Raw genomic sequence first — 7,052 nt, 5'->3', positions numbered from 1 at the left:
ACAATGTGCAGGCTTAGGCTGGAGGTTGCCAACTGTCGTTCAGGGAGTGGAAGATCCTATAAGAGAGAGAACCATGGTTGCTTAATGGTTGAAGCAGTTTGGTGGGTTCTAAACTACTATCAGCACCTGCAATACTGTTTGAATGCCAATGGTAGTTGGAAGAGTGTACATATCACTGGAATTGATGGCACTGTCATTCTAGAGGGAAACACCTGTGTAAGAACACCTGTTTTCACATAACAGCATTTCCCCTACACATTATAAAACACACATAATACCTAACAACACGCAAGTAGTGTATTTCTTTTCTCATAATTACAGTTATGGTTGTATTTGCAGGATTGTTGGCTTCCCTTCCTTCCCACTGCTGTTGAATTAGCAAATGTGGGTACTGAGGTTTCCAATGGACATAATCTCAGGATGAATGAAAAAAGACTGGTTGGATCCTACCCTGCTATTCTTTTGGGGGGTGGGGGGGCAACATAAGTTTAATAATAAGAGAGTTTTAGTTTACCAAGGACTATTGTCTGCACTGTGACAAAACAAGACTTCCTGCTTCTTCAGAGGCCTATTAACGATAGCTTCCCTTTTCTACAAGAAGCATAATGCATGGCTCCCAATGGAGTGACACAAAACTGGAGATCACTTTTCCTGTGTCTGGGTGCTCAGGTAAATGGACTGTGCATGAAGGTTATCCCTAAGTAAGAGAAGCATAAGTCACCTTCCCTGGGGCTGAATGTTTATCTATCTTGACAGTGGCCTTGTCCACTAGCGATGCACGGCAAACCATAGCTCTGGCTTTAGTCATGCTGCCATCAACCCAGCCAGGCTTTGGAGCAGAGATCTTTTGCACTGAGGCCGGTAAGAAAAGGTCTCTCAGAGCCCCCTCAGCATTTCATATAGGAACGTTTCAAACATTTTGGTCTGAAAAAGCCCACTAAAAAGACTGCATCAAAGGGGCCAGCGAGCATTTTCACAATTTCTCTGTGCCTCTGTGAAAAGTACATATCCCCACGTGGACCTCTTTCATGGTGTATCAGTGTGGTTGATGAATATTTTTCACTGGCAATTTTCTCAGGTTTGGGTGTGCGGCTATTACACAGTGCTTGCTACAGTGTGAAAAATGGGGTGCTGATTAGGGTATGCAGGGGACGAGGCCAGGCCCTCTCCCCTACAAGGAATTCTGCAACTGTGCCTAATTGTTGCCAGTTCTGAAACTCAGTTTTCCTTCCCACAAGATTCGGCTTGCACAGCTGCTAGCTGTGTTAGCATGAAGTGCAGACAGCCCTGGTCATACGTCTCCCCAATGTCATTCCTACTAATTGGCTAGTGATGATAGCAAGGGCCATTCATCTGTTCAGAGGCCTCCCTTCCGCCTGCCCCCTCCAAGCAAACATCCCTTGACAGCTGCTCCATCAGAACTCGGGCGACAATATGCTGAGGGACATTTTCTCCTCAGAAAAGGCTCTCCATCTCCCATGACCCCTGAGTGAGAGGCACACCGGGCATGTTTGAAAAGTAAAAGTGTTCTTACAGCCTCATTGTCCTTGACCAACTTCTCCCATTCCTGTGCCTTTGCCTCATTAAAGGAAAGGAGATTGGAAGGGGGAGGGGAGAGGAACGTTTAGGGGGAAAGGGAGCCAAGTGAACACGGATGTGAAGTGTGCTTCAAACAGCAACATCCTTTCATCTAACCTTTTTTATCAGCCTTTTCCCTTTACAAGAGGAATTTATTTTAATCATCAGTGAAATGCTCCAATTTTTTTTAAAGAAAACACTCACAGAGGGACGTTGTTAGTGAGATGTATGCCATTTTAACAGCTCAGGGATTACCCTGGAGAAGTGGAAGCTGCTGCAAAGGCTTTGTGAACCTGTCTGAGCACAAGCAGCATCTCCAAGGATTAATGAAGAACTCTGCAGATATAAAAGGAATTGTTTTGCTGTGAGGCCACTGCTGAGAGGGGCACAGAAAGCATGGTGAGGCCAGACAATCAGGTAGTACAGATGGGGTTAGGCCCAGGGAAATAATTGCCAGGAGGCAGATTTAAGCAGCGCTTCAATACTTTGCTATAACAATTAAAAACAAAAACAACCCTTCATTTCCCCCTCCCAAAAAACACTCAAGTTCTAAATTTGCTCAATTCCTGCTTTGTAAAGCTTCATGATCATTTTCCTTGTCATTAAGGTACTTGAGAGATAGCAAGGGTTTTGATGTCTCGCTTTCTGTCCTGGTCAATGCGCTGGCAGCAAGGGAAAATATGTTTGTGCGTGTCTGTCAAAAGTATACTCATCAGATGTAGTTAACGTATTGAAATATTTCTACCACCTACCATTTCCTTTCTTGGAGAGGAAATGCAGCAGAAGTAGAGAAAACACAGGAGCAAGCAATCCCCAGAAAAAAGCTAAAAACCAAGTGGGAATCCTCATCAAACCAACAATAAAAAATCAAAGTTGCCACTCATCACTGTTGGCCGCAAGCTTAGTTAAATGAAATTGCCTTATATCTTGAAGGCAGTGAAGACAGAGGGGCTTGCCAACGGGATATCAGGGCATAGGAGATATTACCCCAAAATCCTGTGAATTGGTTGGGAATTCTAACATGGGTGTCCCACATCCTAGGTGTAAACTGCACGGAGCTTTTATTCCAACCCCAGATCGATTCAGTCCCTGCCCTCTACACAGAATGCGATTTCTGTTTGGATTTTGGGTGATTTTAATTTTCCTTCTGCAGCAAGGAGGATTGATCTGGAGTGACCCTACCTTTATTGTGCGATATCTCAGACTGCTGTTAATCCTGAATAAATAAAGCTCCATGATAGAGAACCTCTGATAGGCTACACCTGGTCATGTGACATGCTTGCCTTAAAGGAGAAGCCCCTAATTTTTCTCAACTTCTGTTGGTCCTGGATTTTTCCTCCCTCCTCTGCCTTTTTCGATCCTCTCCCCCTCCCCTCCAAGAAAAGAAAGAGGCTCCCTGCCTGGCTCCTCTCCCCCCCCCCTTCAAGAAAAGAAAGAAAGAGGCTTGGCTTCCTCCCCCCTTCTGAACTACCCTAACCACGTTGTCATGAACCCCCCCTAGGTTCCTGCCATGTTGGTGCCTGCAGACCCTGCATATTCTCACACTTTCCTGATTTCACTGGCCAAGGCCATATAGCCATAAATGTGTCTCTTGAGAACCTCACTCCCTTCCTTTCCCAGCGGGGGGACAGCCTCAATGAATGTATCAATCTTACTGTAAGTGTCCTTGCGGAGACAGCAAAGTCTCAACAATGTGCCAACCTCCCGATAAGGCTCCGGGCCATCTGGCAGCCTGGGAATGCTTTCATTTTGTCACCTATACTTACTCTCCCGCCGAAACCTTTCGGTCCCGCCTCCCTTATTCACCGGACCCTATATCTACCCTCCATGGTGCCTTTGTACTTTGTTATTATCAAGATCTTTGCTTAGGAAGATCTTGGCCTGCTTTAGCGATCTGTGGACTTTGCCTAATAAAGCTCTCTTTGAAATTTGCAACTGACTGTTGGATTTCGGATGCGCCTTTACCTAGGACTCCACAGGCTGGGCTCAGCCTGATTCCTGACAAATAGATAATAACCGACCCTCCCTGTTAATCCTCCCGTTGGTGCGCCTCGCTACCCATGGCTGCGGCAGCCCCGGAGGACTCAGGGTCAGACATCGTGGAACAGTCCCCGGACGGGGGCCGCCGGCACCTGGTCATCCACGTCCCCATCGAGCAACGGGCGGAGGACGGCGCGACCACGGTGCCCCTGGACGACTCACCTGGCACAGGAGCCCGCGACGCCCCCCCTGACGCCGGGGGCCACCGACCCTTGCCATGCCCGAGCCCGGGGAAGGATACTGCCAGTGCGACGGGGAGATCGCCCCCCCCTTCCCTCGAGGAGGAGGAAGAGGACGAGGTTGCCCCCGAGGACCCCGAAGAACTGGAACGGCTGGTCGAAATGGGCCGCCAAGTGGGGGTCGATTTCACCCGAGAAGGGCGCCAACACCTTGTACCTGCCGAGGAGCTGGAGAGCCTCATGCTGCGAGTGGGAGAGCAACGTCGGGAGAACGAAGCCCTTCGCCAGGCGCTGCGCGAGGCCGAAGAAGCCCGAGATCGCTGGAGCGCCCTCCCCGCCTCCGAGAAGGAGAAGAAGGGCCGTCTTTCCCTCCCCGCATCCCTGGCCAGCGCCTCCGCTGCCCCGGGCACCCGAGCTGCTATGCGCCCCCCTGTGGGTCCCGGTGCCAAGCCCAAACTCCACAGCACCCCTTCACTAGGGTACGGGACTCTCGAATCCCTGGGGGGAACAGCCACTACGGGCCTCCTCTCCACATTCGCCCCCCCCAGGCGGCTTGCCTATTCGCGCCCGGCGGGCGCCACGACCTGGCTGGAGGAGGACGATGCCGACACCGAACCCGAGCCCCGGCTGGGGCCCGACCGGGTTCCCACTTTCGACGAATCTCCCCCCCAAGAGCCCCGCCGCCAGCGGAGGGGAGCCTCACCATCACGTTCCCGGTCGGGGGCCCAGGACCCCGGCACGTTTCTGTCGGGCCCCTGGGGGGAGGCCCCGACCCGGACCCCGACCCCCCCGGAGGCGGCCCCTGCGCCCCGGGGGGACCGCCGAGTGGAGGAGTGGGATCCACCAGCCATCCCGAGGAGGGGGACCTATGCCCCGCTTGCCGGGAACACCCAGCCCCACCGGCCTCGACAGCCACTCCCTGCGGCCCCGCCACCCTCCCCGGCCCGCCAGCCGCCTCCGCAACCGCAGGACGACGCGGCCGCTCCCGGGGGACGCCACAACCATTTGGGTGGTCGGAAATTCAAGGTGAAGTTTGATGGTACTTCCGAGAGACTCACTTATTTTTTGATTATGGTGGATGGCTTCCTAGCGGAGTGGGGGGACTCTTTTACGGACGAGGCCGACCTGGTCCGCACCCTTGGCTGCAACTTGGAGGGCAAAGCAATGGACTGGTGGGTCACGCAATACGAGAGGGGGACGGCGGCAGCTACCTCCTTAGAATCCTTCAGGACCGCCCTCCGAGAGGCTTTCAGGGACCCCTTTCGTGAAATTAAAGCGACGGAGGCCCTAGCCAAGCTGAAGCAGCGGGGCCGGCCACTGATGGACTATGTGATCGACTTCCGCGCCATTTCCGCCCGGATCACCACCATGAATGAAAACCAGATCATCACCGCCTTCCTAGATGGCCTAGATCGCCCCGTGGCCGACGGGATCTTCAACCGAGGCCCGCCCGAGGACGGGGACCTCCAGCAGTGGATAGAAGCCACGGGGGTAATTGAGGCGAACCTAGCCCGATACCGAGCCTACCAGCGCCGCCAGGAGGTGGCCCGCCTGCTGCGCACCTCGAGGACCGAGAAGACCCCCAGTGCGCCCAAGCCGATCGCCGCCCCGCCCGCTCCCGCGCCGGCGCCCGATCGGGAGAAACGTAAGCAACTGGGGCTCTGCCACGAGTGTGGGGGGAAGGGGCATTTCGCTTCCGTCTGCCCGACGCGCCTGGCTAAGGCCAAGACCCCCTCCCAACCGGAGAAAGGCAGGCCTCGCCCCCCCTCGGATCGTCCACGCCCGCCTGACAAGCCGGCCGGCAAGTCGGGTGGACCCCGGGCGCTTCTCGCCCCGGCCGCCCCCTCTCCAGACGAAGAGTTCTCGCCCCAGGCGAGCCCCGAATCATCCCAGTCGGACGGTTCGGGAAACGAGGACGGTCCGTCTTGCCGGGCGCCCCTCGGCGGACCCTCCCAGTCGGCACACCGGCGCCCCCACGACGAATCCTACCCCCAATCCTCCTCCCGGCAATTCTGATCAACGAGGAGGCAGACACCCGGGTGGAAGTCCAAGTCTGCGTAGACTCCGGGTGCTCTACCTCCCTAATGGCCCCCGGCATCGCTCAAGCCCTGGGGGCCCGGCAGGAGGACCTTGCCAAACCGATCATCATGCAGCAAGTGGACGGCGGCCCGGTCGGGGGGGGAGCCATCCGCCACGCTACCAATGCCCTCGCCCTCAACCTGGGGCCCCACTGGGAGCGCATTTCGCTTACCATCGCCCCGGTGACTGGGTTCTCCATCCTGCTCGGCATGGACTGGATGGACCTCCACCGACCCGAGATCGACTGGGACGAAAAACGCCTCGTCTTTTCCCACCCGAACTGCAAGCTGCATTTCTGGTACCGGGACCGCCCCGAGGAACCCCCAGTCGCCATCGCGGGGACCGTCGTCCCATGGTCTGAGAGCCCTGCCACGCTCAATCCCTGGCTGCGAGCCATGGGTCTCTACCCCGGCAAAGACGAGGGAATCCCCGCCTGCTACCGAGACCTCGCGGAGGCGTTCTCTGAAGAGGAGTGCAACCAACTCCCGCCCCACCGCCCCACCGACTGCGCCATCGAGCTGGTCCCCGGGGCGAAACTTCCAAAGGCTAAGCTCTACAACATGAGTCCAGCGGAACTTCGAGAACTCCGCTCTTTCGTGGACAAGAACCTGGCCCGTGGATTCATCCGCCCAGCCACGTCCTCCATGGCTGCACCTGTCTTGTTTGCCAAGAAAAAGGACGGCACCCTCAGACTCTGCACGGACTATCGGGCGATCAACGCCGTCTCCCGGGTCAACGCCTACCCCATCCCGCTCATCAAGGACTTGCTCAGCCGCCTGGGCGAGGGGCGCATCTTCACCAAACTGGACCTGAGGGACGCATATTTCCGCGTCCGGGTGGCCGAGGGGGACGAGTGGAAGACGGCCTTCAACACCCCCCTCGGACAATTCGAGTACCTCGTCATGCCGTTCGGTTTAAGCGGCTCTCCCGGCGTGTTCATGAATGTAATCAACGAAGTTTTGCATGACCTGTTGTACCGGGGGGTGGTGGTTTACCTGGATGATGTATTGATTTACTCAAAAGACGAGGCGGAGCACACGGCGCTGGTGCGGGAGGTTTTGCGCCGCCTCGCCGACCACAAGCTGTACGCAAAGCTTCCGAAATGTGAGTTCCACAAATCCCAAGTGGATTTCCTGGGTTACCGGGTCTCCGGGGAGGGGATTGGGATGGACCCCG

At 55.6% G+C, this 7,052-nt stretch overlaps 1 long non-coding RNA gene across 1 annotated transcript in view; it reads left to right on the top strand.

Annotated features, from left to right (window-relative positions):
* Positions 1-7,052, top strand: part of LOC143832060 (uncharacterized) — a 108,630-nt gene that overhangs the window by 92,086 nt on the left and 9,492 nt on the right. The window lies entirely within an intron of this gene.

Source organism: Paroedura picta, chromosome 3 (assembly GCF_049243985.1).
Source record: "Paroedura picta isolate Pp20150507F chromosome 3, Ppicta_v3.0, whole genome shotgun sequence".
Taxonomy (NCBI): domain Eukaryota; kingdom Metazoa; phylum Chordata; class Lepidosauria; order Squamata; family Gekkonidae; genus Paroedura; species Paroedura picta.
This window is presented reverse-complemented; position numbering and strand designations above follow the sequence as displayed.